At 45.6% G+C, this 21511-nt stretch overlaps 1 protein-coding gene across 2 annotated transcripts in view; it reads right to left on the reverse strand.

Moving 5' to 3' along the window:
* ASTN1 (astrotactin 1) overlaps positions 1 to 21511 on the reverse strand; it is a 290620-nt gene that overhangs the window by 33445 nt on the left and 235664 nt on the right. The window lies entirely within an intron of this gene.

Genomic DNA, 21511 nt, shown 5'->3' on the forward strand with positions numbered 1-21511 from the left:
CTGTGAGATCTGAGATTTGAATCCAGTTCTGATTCCAAAGCCTTCACGTCATAGAGGAAGACCAGGATGTCTCTGCTTCATTATTAATCAACGTATTGAAGATGGGGAGGGAATTCTGACTTTTTCAAAAAGATCTGCACTCCCAAGCCTGAGAGATGGGTCCATATCACCCTTGCTTGATGAGTAACAGGGAGTTGGGGGAGCTCCTGGTTTGGTTTTGGAGACAAACATTAGGAATGCCTCCTAGAAAATAAAAGCGTGTTCCTTATGAAAGAAGGCATTGCTTCGTAGTTCTCTTCCGAGCCTTCATAGTTTTCCATTTAACGTACTATTTCTAAAGGAAGATGGAAGTAGAGTCAGCTGACAAAAGGCCGGGTGTTCCTTAAACGCTCCCTGATCCTTTGTAGTCCCAGACATGAAACAATCTTAGCGAGCCCGTGGAAACAATGGGCAGATACAGAGGATCCATTCTGGTTCTCTTGGACACATCAAGAATGTGATGCCTGATGGGCCAGACCTTTGGGGGAACTGGTTGGAAGGATTTGCCAAGTGGTTCCAGACGGTGACTGTGAGATCTGACTCATTGACTTCATAGCAGAGTTCTCGCTTACGGGGTCCAGGAAGCGCTCTGCTAGTTTTGCTCTTGTTTGCTGTGTAACGTGAGGCCTTGCAGCACGGCTGTTTCCCAGATGGGCATCGTCATTATGCGGCTGAGGCATTTTCACCCTGCAGCTCCAGGGCCATGGGCCTCCTCCTGTGCGCTAAGGCAAAGGACTTAGTGACTATAAATAGGGAGAGAATTTATTTCACATTTTCATGTTGTTTAATAACGGATCCAGAATGGAGCTCAAGCCCTTTCTAGGTTATCAGAGCCCTACATCCCTGCACACACCAAAACCAAGACTAATATTAAATAGGAAGCCCCGGAGCCCACACACCAGCGAGCTCCAGTCATGCCAAGCCACATGTAAATCTTGATTAGACATTCAGACTTACGCAACTCATGGCTGGGTATATTTGTAAAGTGGCCATGTGGAGGGACGCTGCTCACCCAGACCCTGTCAAGTCTCCAGTCTTCTTTAATAGTCTATATGGACTGGGTAGAAATAAGTGGGGGTGGGGTCTCTTAATGTTGTTTCTAGAAAAACAGGCCTTCATTCATTGGGAAAGTGAATGAAATTTAAAAAAAAAAAATCAGTAAAGATAAAGTGCTTCTTTTCAAGATAAGAGTTTTAGAATTTTGCCTTGCAGGCCTTACCAGAGAGCTTGAGGGTCTCTTGGCTGGCCCTCATGCCCCTTACTATCAGATGCATTTCATTATAAACCCACAGGCCTCCTTGAGAATGAATTCAGAGGTTGGAAAAAAGAGTTTCCACGAAATGACCGCTAGATGGCGCTATCGAGTCTAAAATGACGTCTGTGAGAGAAAGAACATGTGCGATAAATTCTGTGATCACTTTAGCATCACCGAAAATAAACTTATGGAAAAGTAACACATAGTTACTTTAAAAAAATCGTGCTGGCACAATTTTCTCAATTAATAAAAAATTAACGAGTAAGACAATTCCATGTGAAACTTATCCTAAGGAGAAAACCATAAAGTGAGAGACACGAGATAATGAAGGGAAAGTAAAACCCATAAGAGGAAATATCCCCTTCCCCCATGTCCTTCACATGAAGTACAATTTACTTCAAGGGGATAATAATATGCCACCAAATTCCTTTTCTCTCACCTTTAATCCCCAAATACCAAGAAACTCCCCCCACCCGCTATATACACATCCACATATATAATAAACCCTGTGGGTTCATTGCTCAGAATGGACAGACCTGACAGGCAAGTGAGGCCACTAGAGGGCACTGCAACCCCAAACAGTCGAGCTGAGTGACAGCCTCCCGCCCTGCAGAGCTCCATCGTTAAGGCCTGTAATTGCTGTAAACATTTGAGGGGCTGCTCCCCTTGCTGTCTCCTGGCTATCACAATTAAAATCAAGACGCGACGACCTCTCCTCCCCAGTGTCCTTCAGCCCTGGACAAGTGCAAGGTTAGGGAGAAGAGAGACGTGGGAACGATGCAAAAGAAGATGGTGGGAGGCCACCAAACTCTTTTTAATTCAGAATCACACTTGTCTTCTCCTGAAAATATCCAGGTCCAGATAAAGTGGGCCCTGCTGGAGGCCAAGACTAACCACCCTTCCGGTCCCCTCATGATACAGGATGGAGCTGTCTAGAGAAGAGCTGGATTTACACAGAAGGAATGAGCAGGGAACTACCGAAAGGCTCCGGCAAAGAACAGAGATGTGTGCAAGAGAGATTTTTCAAGGAGGAAATGCATTTTCCATGTGCAGTTAAAGATAACAATTGGGAAACACTCCTTAAAATGATGGAGTCCGGTGGTGAAAGCCCAGATAAATCTCCCTTTACCCGAAGAGAACACCTTTAACCATCATGTCTGTGGCAAGTGAGAGAGTAGTTCAAATCCTAAAAGCTTCAGGAAGGTCTGATCTTTGACACTTGCTTTTAACACCCCCTCAGTGCTGGAGTGGGCACAGGGAGGAATGTGTGTGGAGAGTCCCAGGGAGGAGATGTGCCTTATTTCCTTATGGTTCAATGTCTCCCCACTTCCACTGCCCACTCCAATGACTCTCCTTTCCACCCTCTAGATCCTGGGTAGAAATACTCTAGTAATTTGAGACACTATATCGTCTTTTCATAAAATTAATATTCCATTTCAACAAGGACACAGTCTCTGGACATAAGAAATAAGCCACAATTAAGGTCTTAAAAGATTACAGTTGACATAGATGCCTTCTGATCAAGAATGCCTGACTGTGGCCTCCTCTCACCCTTATTTGCAGAATTCACCCCGTTGCTCTCAGGGGTGGTCACTGTGGAGTTCAGCCGTGACACTTAACTTTCTTACAAGTAGAGGCACAGCCAACCTGGAATGTAGTTAACAACCCCAAAACTGCAAAGCATTTTGCAAATACAGTTTGCTATAAATAAATGCCATTTGCTTGAGGCTAAATCTGTATCCTACAGCACAGAGTGGATGAATTTCCCCAATAGAATATCGTGGTAGGAGAATATTGGCCTCCTCGATGTTCAGAATCTCACTGTGGACGTGCCCATGGCCTTGGGCATGTACATACTGACCCACCGAGACTCACTCGGGAGCATATGCGGATGACAAAAGTGACTGAGCCATCCTCACGCAGGGTCTGCTCTGCCAGTGGGAACTGACAGGTCCTGAAGGTGAATTCGTTGTTATGAAGTAAATTGGTACAATTCCTGTAGGATTCTGGGATTGCTTTAAGAATCTTTCTCCTGAGTTAGTGCCCAAGGCAATGGGATGCTAATGACATCACAGCTAGAACTACAGAGGTAATTCATTAGGCAGCAAAAAAATGAAACGCAAGCTAATCAGGTCCCGGCTTTTGGCAACAGCTTCAGATCCACAGAAAGGAAGCTTGACATGGGGCGAAGGAAGCATGACCATAGCACACTGAGCCCAGAAGTCTACCAACACCCTGCACTCCAGGTCCCCACCCGTCCTCACCCCACTCTTCTCCTGTTCACAGCAGATGTTCTGAGTTATCTGAACTCACATTTCTGTCTATGCACCCATGCTCACAGCCTGTCTTTGCACAGAGAGGTTCAGGTCACTCTGGATGCAGTTCAACTGAATTGCTAGACCTGCCATGGGACACACTCTCTGAGCCTTGAGCAAAACACTATATGGTGGGGGCGGACGGGTGGCTCCATTGGTTAGAGCGGGAGCTCTGGGCAAAGGGGCTGCTGGTTCGATTCCCACATGGGCCAGCGAGCTGTGCCCTCTGCAACTAGAATGAAGTCAATGAGCTGCCGCTGAGCTCCCGGATGGCTCAGTTGGTTGGAGCGTGTCCTCTCAACCACAAGGTTGCTGGTTGGACTTCCACAAGGGATGGTGGGCTGCGCCCCCTGCAACTAACAATGGCAACTGGACCTGCAGCTGAGCTGTGCCCTCCACAATTAAGACTGAAAGGACAACAACTTGACTTGGATGGAGCTGATGAGTCCTGGGAAAAACACACTACTGTTCCCCAATAAAAAGTCCTGGAAATACACACTGTTCCCCTAATAAAGTCCTGTTCCCCTGCTCCAATAAAATCTTAAAAACAACAACAACAACAACACAATATGGTGGATTAATAATCAGAGAAAAGAGGATCTGGCATAAACTGGCTACTTCTGTCTATATCTCTGTGTAACATGAGTGTCCTGGGGTCAGAGACTGTGTCTCCCTCATTTAGACACTCCTTTGCCTAGTATAGGTGCATATATCCCTATCTCTATCTATCTATCTGTCTGTCTGTCTGTCTATCATCATCTATCTACCTACCTATCCCTTATCTATATATATCTATCATCTTTCATCTATTTATCTATATCCATAGATAATCTATATCTATATCTATATCTATCTACCTACCTAATCTACCATCCATCTGTATCTCTTTATCTATGAGTATCTATCATCTAGCTATCCACGGATATAATTTTTGGGGGGAGTGGTAAAGAGGAAGTGAATATATTAAATCATGACCACAGATTTAAATTTTATTTAAAAAGTAAAACATAAAGAATCAAACCAAGATGATTACTAGAATTAGTGGGGTGATCATATTGTAAGGTATAAAAATATCAAATCACTATATTGTACACCTGAAACTAATGTAACCAATATAATATTGCCTACCAACTATACTTGAATTAAAAAAGGAAGCTCAAAAGAGTTGGTAAAATTTAAGTGCAGTGGTTTTCCCTAATAATTCATCCGTCTATCAGCTCCGGTTTAACTGTGTATTATGGTTACCGCTTCCAAATACTCTTATTTTAGTGTTATTAAAGTGTACAGTATCATTTTAACAAAAAAGAATAAAACCGAAACATGGGTAAATCGTCTCTAGCCCCTCACTAAAGTATCAAACAATCAACTAGAAAGCACAAAGCCTTATTCTGATGACAACCAAGTACATATCTCTGGCCGAGACCTGTTCCCCAAGTGTAACAGAACCTTCATATGCTTGCTCGGAAATGCACTTGAACTTGAACAGGCACCTCACACTCAAAGGGTAGTCGTCCCTGCCTCCGTCCTCTCCCCAGCACCGGTCCTCCTCTTGCAGCAAATGACACCAACTTCCCAGCTGATGGAGCCCGGAAGCCTGGCTCCCTGGTGGGTTCCGTCCTGCTGTCGCATTCCATCACCCAGTCTACTTAAAGCGGCATCATTTATCTCCCCACACCGCCCACTTCTCTGCTTGCCCGCTGCTGCCCCAGGGCAATGTAGTTTCAAGTGCGAGGTCTGAGTCAGGCTGCTGGTGTGATTTCTGACCTTACCACTTGCTAGCTGTGTAATTTAAGGTGAGTTTCGTAACCTTTCTGGGCCTGGGCTGTCTCGTACATAAAATGCGAGATCATAACGGAACTGAATTCGTAAGGCTGTGGTAAGATGCACTGGTATCATCCAGGAGGATAGTTGAACAGCGTCTGGGACCTAGTGAGTGTGCTCTAAATGAAATTATTCTTACAATACCTGTCTACTTCCCTGCCCCGTCCACTAGCCATACCATATCAAATGGTGGGCTCCTTGAGGGGCAAAATTATGTCTTGTGCCTCCATATAATATCCTACAGTGCCTAACATGTAGCATAACTAATGCACTGAACAATTCATCAAGCAAATATTTACTGAATGCCTACAAGTATTTGTTGAATTAATAAATCATTTATAATGACTTGTATACAAAGTGATGGCTCTGTATTCTGTAGGTACTAACTGGATAGGCCGGTTTTAAATTCCTTTCTTGCCTCGCTGTCCTGGTTCTTTCAAGATTTTAAGAAGAGGGACATCAATCCAGAGTGAGCCCCAGTACTTTCAGATATAAGTGGGAATTGGTTGGAGATAGTCTAGTTGCAAAGATTGAAGGAAATACTGCCAAAGTACATTTTGCAAATTTTCTAAAACATACCCATGCATCTCAAAGGTCATTACTGTGCAGTGGGTAATGAACTGCCTTGAGATTTAAGGATTTGAGCTTGAGAAAAGGCTCTTCAGCTCTGGTTCTGAAGAGCAGGCTGTGAGTGGTTCTCTTGGGGCTAGAAAATGTAGGGAAGGTTATAGCCACTAATGTCACAAAGTGTCAAAAAGCATGACTGGTGTCCTGGGCCCGTGAGTCCATGGGTACTAAATAGTAGCTGAGGTGGAAGGTGCATCACAGTGGGGGTCTAGGCAACTTTGGGAGAGGGGTGATGGAATTGTATTGGGATTCAGAATTCCATGTCACCAGCAAAAAGGCAATGGTGGAGAGAGAGAGAGAGAGAGAGAGAGGCATTCTCTACCCAGAATGGCTATAAGGATGAATGGAAAAACCTGCGTCTTTTGCAGTTTTCCTATTTGGCTTTGTCTCAGCCTACACACAGGAGCCCATCCACATTTCCAGACTCACACTCATCACTCCCCATCAGCACACAGGAAACACAGCTTTCTTTTGGGATTAAATACTGGAAAATCATTAGTTTCACAGCAGTTCAGCATGTTCAGGAAAAGTCTCAACTCAAAAAAATTTATATTCTTGTCCTTTCCTACCAATGAATTCACATTTGAAAAAAAAAAATAAAAATCCTTGTCAGGATAGCCTTTACTTTTTGTTCTAAAATGAAAGTCACTGCACACTTCAGATCTGGCTCTTTGGTGTTTCTTCAGGAAGTTTCTGGAAATAGCAGATGGTCTTTGTTACAAGCATGAGCAGCATCGCTGGGTGTGGTGAGGTCCAGTGTAATAATTAGCTGTCTTCTGGAAAATTGAATTTTTTGTTTAATTGATACTTAGCCAGCAAATGCTTACTTTTCCTCCAATCCTTGTTGACATTTTTCTTCTCTAAAAATGCAGTTTTCCGATTTTCTGCCTGCCTCATGAAGCATTGCCTACCAAACAGAATTAAACTCTTCCGCAAGGTGCCTCAGGTGGTGATTTTGTCCATCAGTTAGGACTATGCAGATTTGGAAGCTGTAGGAGACAGAAATAAAATGCTATCTCCACCCCAAATGGCCTTTTAAAAAGTGATCAGTAATATATAAGGTTCCATTTTCTCAAGATTTCTCCTCTTCATGGGCATGTTGTCAAACAAATAACTGTCTGGTTGAAGTCCCTGGCTAATTAGGTTCATGGTAAATGAAAAGTTTTGGTGTAGGTGCAGTGCTTTGTCTGTCCCCAAAGTTCTTAGTCAGATTTGGCATGGGAACAGTTAATTTCAAGACAAATTAACTGAACTCGCCGAAGCCTCCATCATCCTCTTTTTGGTAATGGTGACATTCCATTTGGGATGAGAGGTTGAGTCCAAGAAATAGGGTAGCAGCATCTACCAAGAGACTAATAACACAAAGAGACCTTGCTGAGCTGTGACCCCAGCAGCACCCCCCTTTTTAATCTTAAACTTAATGTGGGGAAGAAACAATGAAGATAGCTCAGCGATGCAACCACCACTTGGAGATTCATCTCTGCACAGCCTGAGCATCTCAAGAGGAACAAAAACAAAACCCAAGGATAACTGAGAAGCCCTAATGCTTATACTTCAAAAATGAACTCCTCTCATCAGCTGGACTGTGAGTCCCGGTGGGCAAGAAGCCGCCTTCTGTCTTGCAGGATTCTCGTGGCTCTCATGCAATGACACGCTCTTGGTAAGCGTTCAACAAATGCATAGGGATGGAGAGAAGCAAAGGGATTTTAGCTCTTTCTAGTCTCTGATTGCCTGCAGCTCCTCAGGTGACAGCCCAAGGCCTCGTCAGGGTTCACCATAAAAGCCAGGCCAGGAAACCTGAGCTGGCTCAGAGGAAGTGTCAAGAAGCGTTCACTAAATACACACTGTGGTAGACTGGACTCATACCATCGTTCTCCTCACACACCCAGAAAATATCTGCCTGTCCTCCCTGCTTTCCATCCTCCCTGTGTATTTATTGAGCATCTGTCATGCGGGGTCTCTGGTCCTGCTCCCAACATAAGAACGCAGGATATGGTGAGGCCAAAAAGGAACACCAACAGCGCCATAGATAGGGGAGTCATACTACTATATTCTCGCTGGTGGCCGGGCGAGACACACAAAGTAGGATCCACACGATCTGCAATCCGCCATCCACTTTTCTGCCTGCTAACCAACCAACTAACCAACGCAGGCACTGCAATTACATCAGTGGCTAATGTCTAACTGGTTACAGCTGATGGCCAACCAGTCACAGCTGATGGCTGTCTACTACCCGAGCCAGCACCTGTCCACGTGAGGCCACGAGCCTGGAAACTGCTCTCTGGGACTCTGTCCCCACAGCATCACTCTGCTCCGGTCATCCCTTGTAGAAGTAATTCCACTGGTCCTTCATGCCCATGTCCACAAGACCATTTAACACACTTGTATCACACTGAGCTGGCTTGATGTCTGCCTGCTCCACCTGCCTTCAGGTGGGGACTTACTAATCCGTTAGTCCCCAGAGCACGGCACCTGGTACTCTGTAGGCACGTCCTCAGTTTGGGCTGAATAGTAATACATTTGTGCATGCATTTTCTTAACACCCACCGTTTGTAACGTTTATACGATTGCGATGTTTCCTTTGCCTCTGACAGTACCATTTCTTTAGTCACTAAATGTCTTTCATGCCACTGAGTGGCTCACCAAGGGTTTTGTTCTTATCAAGTCTCTCCCTCTTAGTTTCCTAGGGCTGCCATAAAAAATTACCCACTGAGTGGCTTAAAACAATTTACCCCTCTAGTTTTGCAGGCGACAAGTCTGAAATCAAGGTGCTGGCAGTGCCGTGCTGCCTCTGAAGGCTCTGGGGAGGCTCCTTCCCGGCCTCTTCCAGCTTTTGGTGGCACCCAGCATTCCTTCGCGTTCCCTGGCTTGTAGCCACTTCACTCCAATCTCGAGCTCAGTTGTTACAGGGACTTCTTCCCTGTGTGTGTCTGTGTTCAAATCCCTCCCCTTTCTCTTATTAAGACACCAGTCAATGGGTTTAGGGCTCACCCTAAGCCAGTCTGACCTCATCTTAATTACCTCTGCAAAGACCCATTTCCAAATAAGGTCACATTCTAAGGTTCCAGGTGGGCATAGATTTTGAGGGAACTCTATTCAACCCACTGCAGTATCCATAGACTATAAACATGATGGCATTGACTGGTGAGCCCTCCCTGAGCCACAGCAGGTGACGACTCGTTTACTGGCCATTTGGGAGCTGCTGTCCATCCCCTCCCTGGCCTTCCTCCCTGGGCACAGGGGCAACAGGAAGAGGGAAGACATTTCTGGCTCCATCAGCATCCTAAGGCCCAGTAGCAGCTGTGTGTGGCCTCTTGTCCACATCAAAATAAACCTGACATAGCGATTCAGAGTCACAGGCCTCCAGGAGTGCAAAGCTGCGCTGGATTATCCCCGTGGATTCGCCACAGACAGAGCGGCATGGAGAGAGGGAGCGGGGAGAGGACACAAGGCTGAGAGAGAGGTGAAAATACGGAACACCTGCAGGCTTGCTCTAGCTTTTCAAATCTCCATTAGCAGAAAGACCACGTGAATGAGTGGGCACGCTCGGCAGGCCACCTGAAAGAGCCTCCTACGCACGTGTCTGCAAATTAAGGCTGTTTTCTGGTCTGGTCTTGGTTTTCCTGTCTCGGAGGCTGAGCTGAGAAGCCAAGTGGGTACCCCCAGACCTTTCAGGGACAGGTGCTTCTTCCTCCCCAAGAAGGAGCAGGGAAAACTCAGGGGAGTAACCCAGAGAAACCAGCACCATCTTCGGCCTCTGCTAAGGGTGAGGGCTCCACTGGTGTCCTCTCTGAGCTTCTGCCCCATCCCAAGTACTATTAAGGCTTTCCTCTATTTCCCATATAGCATAACTTCTCCACTAGGGGGCGCCCATGAGTCCCTTTAGCTTTGCCAGAACCATCAGCTCAGCAACATTCTCTTTCTGACTCCATCTTCTCCTTTAAATGCTCCAGCTTCTGCCTAGTCACCTCTTTCTGGTTTCAAACATAGAGGACAGGAGCATAGTCTAGGGAAACCCCTGGTCAGTTCTGAAATGGGTAAAACTGACACATGACCATTACTTGCCTTGGGTCCACATTACAAAACCTGAGCTGCACCCCGTATGTACAGTGTGTGGGGGATGGGAGGGGGGATATGCTAACTTTAGTTACACGCAGGTGGGAGTCTCTGGGGGCTTATGTGGCTCCACAGTCGGTGAGTCAATGTCTTCCTGACAAGCTGCAAAGGCTGGCTGATAAATATTTTTCACTACCAAACAATCCAGAAATTTTCAATAAAAATATTATTCAATAATAATACTACTCGAACCAGCAAGGGAATGTTGTAACATCTCCATTTTCCTCTCGATGCTCATCTAGCTTCTGTATTTCAAATGAATTTGGATGTTAAATCCTTTTGCCGTCCTGACCAATTTATTCTGCAAATTAACTATATATGACAGCATTTAAAGTCTGTTACCATTTAGCTTTGCCTCACTGAAATTTATGCTGCTTTCCTGCCCGTTGGAGCCACCAGCTCAAATAGATTGTGGCTCCTGGTGGCAATTTTGGATTCTGCACAAGTCCCAAGTCTCTTGGTCCTCATCTCTTGAGTTTAAAATGCGCTGAGTGGACCGGGCTCTTTTCACCTCTCAGTGACCTATGCCTGGCCTCTGTTCTCAGACTCTGGTCTCTGCAGCTGCCTGTCCAACCTTAATGCAACTTCCATTATGAGATGTGGTTTCACCCAGAGCTGCAACCCACACTGATTTGTGAGGGAGACTCAGTGGCTCAGCCTGGTTCCAATACCATTTGTGAAGGATGGAAATAGCGGGCAGCATGGGAAAGCAAAGGGTACAAGACATAGAGGATGGCAGTGAGTGGAGCACGGCTGCCAAGCCTACGGATATATCTCAGACGGTATGAAGAGACTGTGGTGACCATGGTGATGGAGAGAAACAGTGCAGTGTCAAGCCACAAACCATGAGTTGGTTCAGCTCTTGGTGACCCAAATGGAGAGAAACTAACAAACGGGAAGGTAGTCAGGATTCCTGGGCACCTGGAGAAAGTATCATCTGAACAATGGCCAAAGAAATTGGGGGAGCTAAGATGGATACAAGGGGACTTGGAAGCAGGCTTAGCAGCTTTCTCTTTAAATATTGGAAGGGCTGTCACACAGAAGTGGGACCACATGAGTTGTATATACATCTGAGGGCAGAATTAAGATTCAAGGGGGAAATGATGAGGGGGGTGAGTTTATTGAACAGCAAATTTTCATCAAGTGCCTACTATGTGTCAGGTACACTACTCAGTACTAATATACACAGATTAGGAAAAAAAGCCCATTTTCCAGCCTGCACAGTGGAGGCAATGGATAGAAAAGTAGACAATGACAAGGAATGATAGCAGCGGCCTCGGAGAGCGGCGTGGGCATAATCAGGAGAAAGCTTTGCTATCTACTCTGGAGGGTGGGCAGAGGCTACAGCGAGACTCTTGATTCCTTTAGGGACAACTTCTATAGTAATTTATAGCCGGTACAAAGCAGGATGGGCAGTCTTGGAGACGGTAGCGCTGCGCTAGCAGAAGTGCTCATGTGAAAGCCAGACAACCACTCGTTAGCAACGTCATAGCACTGGGAGCATTTCAGCAGACTGGGTTCTAAGTCCCTTTTAACAGCCAAGTGTTAAACTTCTTTTATTCTGTGACCTGACCTTCGTATATTTCCCTCAATCAGGGGGGTGGGGCTGGGGACCTGCATTTTATCAGGTACATCAAAGGATTCTGACACATGTGGTCTTCTGATAACATGTCTGGGATGCACCGCCCTCGACAAGATCAGTTCATGTTATAAATCCTGTCAGAATACTTTTCAAACATTCTACAAGTAAGCACAATATGCAAAAGAGATAAAAGTGGGGAAAAGACTCCTTAGGCATTTAACATCATTACTGTTTGGTAAAAATAAGCAACTCTATTATTTATGGAGCCATTCCAGCATCTACTCAGCTCCAGGGCACAAGCAGCCTCATTTGAAACTGCTGATTTCAACTGTGGTAACATTGGCCTAAGCTGTTCCAGAAGTAACCCAGCATATTCCCCAGCCACATGACCACATGCTCGCCCTGAGTAGGGCATTGCCACAAGCAGTAGAGTGTATCCCTGGCCACCTACAGTCATTCGCTCCCTGGATTTTGCTAGACAAAAAGCACTATGTGGTCAGTCCTACTTTAGGTGGCCATAAGGAAAGTCAGGAAACTTTGATACACGTGACTAAGAACAGATCTACTCGATTATGCAAGTTTGTCTCACAAAGAAAGGACTTTGGGGAGAAGTAAGAGAAGGCGGTGATATCCATGCAGACAGCTCCATCAGGGAGGGGCAGATGGAGAAGCCAGATCTAATGCTCTCGCCCAGACACTGATTATAAAGGTGTGTGTGCACTAATAGATTGCATCATTGACTCATCTCATTCAAATGCCATAAAGAAAACTTTACCATTACACCCAATCACGATGGCGTTGTGATTTTACATCGCTTCCCTGCATTCTTGTAACAGGAGTGGATATTCGAGTAATCATAAATGTTAAAATGACATAACTGCATGACCGCTGCATCGGCCCCCGCCAAGGGAGGAGGCTGTTATCCATGTAGCCGTTCTGATAACCAATAAGGATGGCCTGGTGCCAAGGTCTCTTCTAATATCTCTCTCGCGAACACGCATGGTTTGTTTTGTAAGTAAGAACTAAACTTGTAGGCTTTGGCTCGCAGGAACTTATGTAACCTGCCAAGGGTGCCGTGAGGTCAGTTCCTACATAGTAACAGAATTAGAAATCCCCACATTGCAGGGAAAAAAAACTAGGATTGAGGAAGGGCTCCCCTCCTTGCCCCCCACAATGAAGCTGAGGCGGCCATGACTAAGTCCAGACCTCTGATAGCGCAGTCTGTCTGATTCCTGAGGCAGCAGGAGGGCAGAGCCAGACTGGCTGACCCACTGGCTTCATTCCTGGAGCCACCAGGTCCCTGATGGCTCCATGAGACAAAGTCACAGGATGGGACCACGGGAAGAGAATGATGACGTCAAATTCATCATCAATCGTGACAATGTGCTTCCGTGTACAGTTGTGAAGCACGATACCAATCAAAAGACGTGGCTGGGCTGCCTCACGGTGGCCTCTCAGGCATCCTGATTGATGCCAGCATTCTTGTTCAGAGTGACAAGATTTCTGTGGTCCTAACGGGACCCTTGAAGCTGGCAACCAACCTCTCTGGGAATTGAATAATCTTTTAATTCATGTTAGGGGGGAAATGGGCGGAAAACATGCTGTGGACCGTGCTGAACTTTAACCACCTCAAATCAAAACTCGACACCAGTGGAATACGATGAAATGTTGATCCCACAAGCCAACCTTTCTCATTGCAAAATATTTCTCCCTGAAATGCAATGATACTTGGATGGTACTTGCATGGGGTGCAGGGGATATAAATGGCAGCTTTTAAGGACCTCCATCCCATGTCCTAAATAACTATATATAATTCTTAGGTGTTAGTACTAAGAGGGTGCTAGGATTTCTAGATTCTTTTTTATTTTCACAGAGAAGAGAAAAAGCAAACCTTTCTTTGGTATCAGCAAGACCCCAGGGGTATGATTCCTGGATATCATCAATCCGGAATCAAAAACCCACAGAGAAATACAGAAAATAAGCCATTTCGGATATATGAAATCATGAATTCTGTTTCCAAAGATTGAAGTTCCAGGATCTTGTAGTTACTCATCATGCCTACAGCAACAAGTCTATCAGAGGATAAGCCAGATGGTATTTTTAGTCTAGTGTCAAACAAATAATGGCACATGAAGGAATGAATGTCTGCCCCCGTGTGCATGGGTGCACATAGACGTATATAGACACACACACACACACACACACACACCCCAACAAAATAAAACCTGCCCCCGCAATACTAGAAACTTAAATGGTGTCAAGAAAGCCGAGAGAACAGGACCCTTTTAAAATGGTTGACAAGAAAATTTATTGTCCGTATTTCCAAATCCTTGAGGCACATCTAATTTTGTACTTTCAGAAACAGTAGAAAGTGAATAGTGTCGACAAATAACCGATGTGGAAATAGTGTGTGAATAGTGGTAAGTACTCATCTCAAGGCTGTTACCATTATTATTAGGTGTTTTTTCGTGTTGTTGTTGCTGTTTTGAAGTGCAAATCTTTGTAGACCCTTCTTAGGCTTTTGTCTTCTAGCCTCCCAGGACCTTCTTTCCATCAAAAAGTTGGTTGACATCAGGCAAAAGTCAGAAGACCCAAACTGGAACTCAATTCAATTTGACAGAGCAAATACTAAGTTATTGAATGTCTATTTACAAGGTGCTATGTAGGTCTTCTGAGCATACCGAAATGAATTATGTGTAATCCCTACATTCAAAGGATATATTACTTTGTGGAGGAGACAAGGCAGACAGACAGAATTTAAGTACCTTTAAAAAAAAAAAAAGGATGAAATAAGGACCAGAAGGTATCAGGATGGTTAGACCAGAACAGGCTTCACTGAGGACGGAGCCATTGAATTAGCCCTCGGGGACGAAAGCATCCTTAATTACAAGAGCCACCATTTATGGCAACCTCGTTCTGCAAAGCCCCAGATAGTAAATATTTTAGGATTTGCAGGCAACGCTATTTCTGTAGCAACTATTGGCCTCTGCCTTTGTTGTGAGAAAGTAGCCATAGACAACACATACACAAATGGGTTTGGCTGTTCTAACGAAATGTCATTTATGGATACTGACATTTAAATTTTATATTTTCATCATTATGTAAAACGTTATTTTCCTTTTTTTTTTTTTTTAAATTTTTTCCCCCAATCATTTAAAGAGGCAGAAACCATTTTTAGCTTTTGGGCCTTAACAAACCCAGGCCAGATGTCCCTGGGGTTCATAGTGGCTGACCCCTGTTCTATTATTGAGTTCTCACTATAAATACAATGCTTTATTATACCTGATGTCATTGAATTCTGACACCTTGCTCTGTTAGACAAATATTATCATTTCCACTTTCTAGATATACAAAGTGGAGCCTGGAAAACTTAGGTCACACAGATTTCAACGATCTTGCTTTTAACCATTAGGCCACACTATTTCTCAGTAACACTGAGGAACTCCTGGGATTGGTGGCATGAATAGGTTTTCTTTGGCCAGAGGCATTTAAACATCTAAAAATACTTTTAAGAATATGAGGTTTGCTATCATGGCATGCTCAGGGTAAACTCATATGAGATCTCTGTTATCACAACGTTCTCTCTTTTCATAAGTCACGCAGGGGATGGATATAAGGTTTAATAACTTCTCCTTTCCTGAATTTAATATTCTCCCACACTTGAAGGAAAAAAAACAGTCTTCTAGCGTTTGTTCCAACCTCTCCCCCTTCCTCCCGCCATGGTTGCCCAGAGCCCACACGGACGGTCTTGCTGACCCCTCCAGGTAACGGGTATACTTGGAGACATAATTCTTTGAAAGTCGCTCACTTCTCTCTTTCCTTTTGTTCTCACCATTGAGCAACAATTCTCTCTTACATGGCTTCTCTACTGTCTCTTTGTGTAAACGCTCTTTTACCTGCTAAAGAAGACAGCGGGAAAGGGGAAGGTGCGATGATCTCTCATTGCCTGTGAAGGTTACATCAGGTGGTGGTCTGGATCCTTCTTTGATCACGTTCTTTCTCGGAACAGAGCTAAAGTATCGGTTACACTGTCTGCAGAGTTTTCCCCAAATGTAGGTTCACACTGGGCTGTTGGCTTCCAGTGTGACCCTACATTTGGGAAAAACTGACAGTGACAGATTCATCAGTCGATATACGTCTGGTAGAGACCTGCTGTGTGCCCTGCATGGCGCTAGGTACTGTGGGGGGCTCTAAAGTAGGATGTTGACCTCAAAAAATGTGTAATCTATTTGGGATAGCAAGATAACAAACATAATATAACAGTAATAATAATAATAATAATAATAATAATGGCAGCTGTTCTTTATTAGACATCTTGGCACTCTACTAAACACTTTGCATATATTCTTGTCAAGTAAAGGACAAAGTGGGACTTAGTAAGGAGCACTGTATTCAAAAAGATTATTGTCAGGCAGGTACAGGAGGGGAAGGAGATATGGGGAGGGAGACTATTACAATTGGGAGAACGCTCTGATAAGGTCTGCAAGCATCTCGCGAGTTAGGCAAAAATAGTTTTTCTTTTTCAGACAGAAGCAAGCAAAGCTAGAGAAAGAACCAGGTGTGGGGAAGTGGGGTGAGGCCAGCGTGTTCTCAGGAGGGGCTGGATACTGGCTCAGACTGAAGGTGAGCCAATGTTCAGGGACCTGGAGGAGGGAGAGAAGCTAAATGCAAGTTTGATGAACGAGCTTTTTGTTCTGATCCCTCGGTGGGGACAAACAGTTCAGCTAATTATGTAGACGGCAAAGAACGGGAATTTTGAGGGTCTGTGTCTGGCCTGTCACCCGTAAACAAGGGCAGCATCTGTGAGTCATGCCTGCATTTCATGGGGAAGGGTGGTTCTTTGCAGTAAGCCATTTTTTTTTTTTTCCAGATCATGAAGGGACGACTGCGTTTCTTAACCTCCAGGTAAGATGCCCCACTGTCAGGTCTCTATATCGACTTCAGGGGTCGGGGCTGACATTGTCTCTGTATTAGCGATGACAAAACTCAACAACAGAGAGGTTAATTGCTTTGCCCAAGTTCACAGTCATCAGTAGAAGAGGTGGGACTTATACCCAGGTCTGTCTGACTCCAGGGTATACAATCAATCCCACATTATATGGCTGAGACCGTGAAGTATTACAGCAGTTTGGAGAAGACAGCTTGTTGGTGAGGGCCGGAGAAATCACGCAGGGCTTCCTGGAAGACTGTGTTTTAGAGAATGGGCAGCGCTGACTAAATTAAGGACAGTGTGGATTATTAGGGCAGGGACAATAAGGCCAAAAAATAGAGGTGAAGGTGGCCAAGGGTCTAATTCTGTGACATGGAGGTTTTACATAGATCAAGTTACCCAGATGGGGTGGGGCCATACTGAGTGGGTCCCTGAAAGAGCAGACCAGGAATCTTCAGCTTGAAACAACAGTTAGGAGCAAGCCTTTGCAAGAACTCCTTAGGAAATGACATGGAGGATGACAGCGGCTGAGGAAGATGAGTCAGGCAGTGAAATGCAGACTTAGAATGAATGTTTGAATGAAGCGGGGGAAGGAGGCTGGAGTAACAGTGCAGGCTTGGAAGTCTGGGGGTCAGGCTAGAGTGACCCCCATGTGTAGGAACGAGGGCCAAACCAAGGGAGTATTTCAAGAGAAATAAGAGAATTTGGTGCCAAATCTGGATAGGGGAGTTTAAAGAGAAAGCTTCCACCGTATCAGAAGCAGTATTAAAAAACTCAGATAATTTTTCTAAGTAGATTTCATAGAATTTTTGTTTTTGAGGATTTGTTAATAGCATTACTCAAAATAACAAATAGACAATCAAAAAGATTTTCAAGCTCTAACGTGAAGGGGAAATCTGAGTGAAAGTTGAGCAGGTTTTTTGTCAACCTTTGAAAAGCCTTTAAAATTCTCATGTGTTACAAATCTCCAAGAAAGAAATGCGGCATGCAGTGTTGTTAAAGATCCTTTAAACATGGAATTCGTTTTTTGTGGGATATCTTGTTGGATGAGTGTGCTACAGAGCCCATTTGGAGAAATGACCTAATAGTTACATTTTTGAGGACCTACTACACGCCAGATGCTCTGTCAGCCTTAAGGCTCTTAGTCCTACAATGTCCTCATTATCCCATTTTGCAGATGAGAGCATCGAGGCTCAGAGGCTTTAAGCCATTTGTTTAAAACTCACTCGACCACCAAGTCTCTGACTCCCAACTCCTGCTCTTTCCTTTGCACCATGCTTCCTTCCCCGTCGTAGAGATACAAGATCTTCCCAATCAGATGTCCCCAGCTCTCTCAAGAACCCCTAAGTCCTGCATTTCGCTGAGCTCTTTTTAACAATTTCTGAAGTGCTTTCCTGGGACCCAGGATTTCATGCATCACGGGCTTGCTGATACCGGCTTCCAATCTACTGGCATTCACCTGCCGTTACACACCGCTTCCGGTGGTATCATTCGGATTTTAGATGATTCCTGTCCCTTTGTTCCCTAGACCCTGACATCTATAAACATGACAACGCAGGCAGGAAGGGGCACGATGAGCCATCTCCAGCTTCCTATGCAGGCGGGTGTGATGTGGGGAGAGGAGGGAGGGCACCTGCAAGGTCCTGATTGTCTCACATGTCCCCAGAATTGACATGTACCACACTGGTGCTTACAGCTGCTACCATCACAACTGTTTAGTGTTAAATTTAGAATAAAAACCAATTAAAAGATAACAAGGAAACATATGCTCAGAATGGCAAGAATCGGAGTGTTTATGGAAATATGACCTCTAGCTACTGTGGGGAAAGATTAGATTTTACTAACCTGAATCCCCCCCCGCGCCCCCTCCCTCGCCATTCTCAATCCTCATCCACAGCCCTAGTTTATATCAGCGCAAATAGTTTTTGCCGAAGAAACTATGGTGATTTTTATTACGGTAGGTGGCCTGACTTGTATCTAAAAACCAGAGAGCATGATCATGGTGGACCCTTTTCCTCTGCACGAGGTCAGACAGCTGAGTCAGGCTGGTTCCAGAAAGACTTAGAAGGAGAACGGACGCTGGGTGGTGAACACACATGCACGGTATAGGTGATGCCGTATAGAAATGCACACTTGAAACCTATGTCATTTTACGACTAACCAATGTCGCCCCAATAAATTTAATAAAAATTAAATTTAAAAAAAAGAGAGAAAGAGTTAGAAGAATGACTTAGGCTGGATTCAAGGTGGTTGTACTTGGGGTTCCTGCCAACGCACTGGTCGTGTGGGAGGTAAGGATACGGGTGAGTTGGTAGGTTCCCCATTCCTCTCTTCTAGCTCAACAAGGTGTGTCTGCAGTTTGGGAGCCCCTAAAAGGGAGACATTGCTAGGACAGATACCCCAGCAAGGTGAGTTTGCTGCCTTTGGCATCCCCAGCTATGGGAGGCCTCGAGAAGCAAATGGTCCTATCGTAAAAAGCACACGTTTGCTCCTCAGCAATCTGTGTCAGCCCCGCTTCATGCTGGGGCTGCAGAGCTTTAAAATCTTGCTGTTCCATAATTGGGGATGTCACTGCACGCCCACAGGTGTTCCGTGTCTGCCCACCTAGGAGATTTCTGCAGGATGCCTACCACGGCTTGTCACATTCTCACCCTCCACATCAAAGAGTCACCTTTTAGTCATTTTTTCCTAAATTACTGTCAGTGGCACCCTATGCCTGACACTTTTTCCAGACCCTCAGCAGTTCCCACCTGGACTACCCCAAAATAATTTTTCTGACTGGTCAACCTCTCTCTAGTTTTTCTATCTCCCAACCATTCTCCGTACTATTACCAGGGTCAGCTTCTGAAGCACAACAGGGGCATGTCTTTTCTCTACTGAAACCCTTTACTAACTTTTAAATGACTCAAGATAAAAGAGAAGAGGGCATGGCCAGTTAGCCCTTTAAGCCGTCCCCTGGCCCCTCTCTAGCCTCATTCCCCCACCTCCCCTGCACGCGCCAGCTGCGACATGACTTATCATACGCCCATGTTTCATGTGCCTTGCCTTTTTCCTATTCAGAATATCCTTTCCCCAGAGGCTACCCACTAATGTCCAGTCACCCTCCATCAGTCCGTCCAGGCAATGCTTCCTCCACAAATTATTTCTCAATCCTGCCCCAATCTGTATTTGGAGCCCCTCTTTGGTGCGTTCTGTTCTCAGGTTTCTTACAGCCCATATCACTCTTCCTTGTAATTTCGATAATTTCCCACATATTTTATGAACAACTTGAGGGCAGGGCCTGGCTCGTATTCCTCAATGCATTCCTGACACTTAGCACAGGGTCTGACACTCAGTATACTTTGAGCGGTCAGTATTTAGTGAGTGTTTGTTAGCTTGTGGACTAGAACTGTCTCCCCTGGGGTGGGGTGGCAAGGTAACAGCTGGGCAGAGTATGGATTTTATTTTCTTTGCTATTAGGTTAAGAATGCCTAGCAACAATAACACTGCTGAGAGCGAGGGCCTCATCATGTCTGGTCTGGCATCCTCACAGGAGGGGTGCTTATCCTGGGGCAGCGCTCTGGGTACACCCAGAAGTCGGAGATGCAGCTACGCAGTGGGACAGGCCTCCAGAGCCGTCCCAGTTCTAGCGGAGACACAGACGCAGAGCTCCAGGAGGCAAGGATGATGCATCACCGAGCCTGGTCCAGGTCTGGCTCTGCCACTCTCTGTGGGGCCACAACTAGTGTCTTCACATTGTGGACCTCCTTTCCCCCCTCTGGAGTTGGGGGTGCTGGGCTGCCAGTGGGAGGAGGGGGACAGTCCTATTGCAGGGTCACAAGGTCTGTGGGCAGATGTCCCAGGTGGGGCGAGGTGCTGCTCAACATTCCGAGGACCTGGGACAGTACACTCACCCGGAGACACCCCAAGGCGCAGAGCTCTGCTGAGCACGGTGCCTCTCGTGGTTTCACGATTCAAAGTGAAGCCATCGTGACTGAGCACAACTCACCCAAAACCCTTCACCAAACAGGGTTATAACATGTAACCTACCTCCCCCCTTCACAGGGTGGTGAGAAATACGGTATATGTGAACGATACTAAAATTTGGGAAGTGACAGCATATATCATAACTCTCTCCCAGGGCCTCTGCAGTTATAATATTTTGGAACTCTCTAAGTGAACTAGGCAATGACATTTGACCAGCGGATCTCACTCCTCTGCCCAGCGGGACACAGTAGCTGCTCACTGTCTTCTTCACCACAACCTTCCTCTGACCCTGCTGCCTCCTGAGGTTCCTTCAGTCTCTTTGGCTGAACCCCCCAAACTCCCACCTGCCACCTCCACCTGACCTCTGATCGTGGGAGCCAGCCAGGGCTTGGTCCTGGGCCCGCTTCTTGGCCTGCCCTTTCTCCCTAGCTGAGCTTGTCCGTTCTGGGGGCTTTAGATACTGGTTGAATTCTGCGGACTCACAGATTTGCATCTCTAGCATTGAGCTCTCCTCTGAGGTCCAGAGCTGCATATCCAACAGAACTACTTGACTTCTCCACTTGGATGTCTCTATGGAAACTCAAAATGACAAGTCTGCATGAAGCTTTTGCTTTCCACCTTCCCCCAACCCGCTTCATGTCATCACCCCCCCCCCAACCCGCTGCCACCCCTCCCCCCAAATTGTAAATGGTACTTCGGCATAATCAGTTGTGCAAGCAAACATCCAGGCATCATCTTGGTTCCTCTTCCCCTGCACCTCCCTCCCCCAGACCCACCCTGCCTTCAAGTTTCTCGGTTCTTCCCTCTCCATGTTCACTGCCTGAGTAACTGCTTCAGGTCTCTAACTGGTGTCCCTGAGG

The sequence above is a fragment of the Rhinolophus sinicus genome, chromosome 11 (assembly GCF_057876585.1).
Source record: "Rhinolophus sinicus isolate RSI-liver-muscle chromosome 11, RSI-T2T, whole genome shotgun sequence".
Taxonomy (NCBI): Eukaryota; Metazoa; Chordata; class Mammalia; order Chiroptera; family Rhinolophidae; genus Rhinolophus; species Rhinolophus sinicus.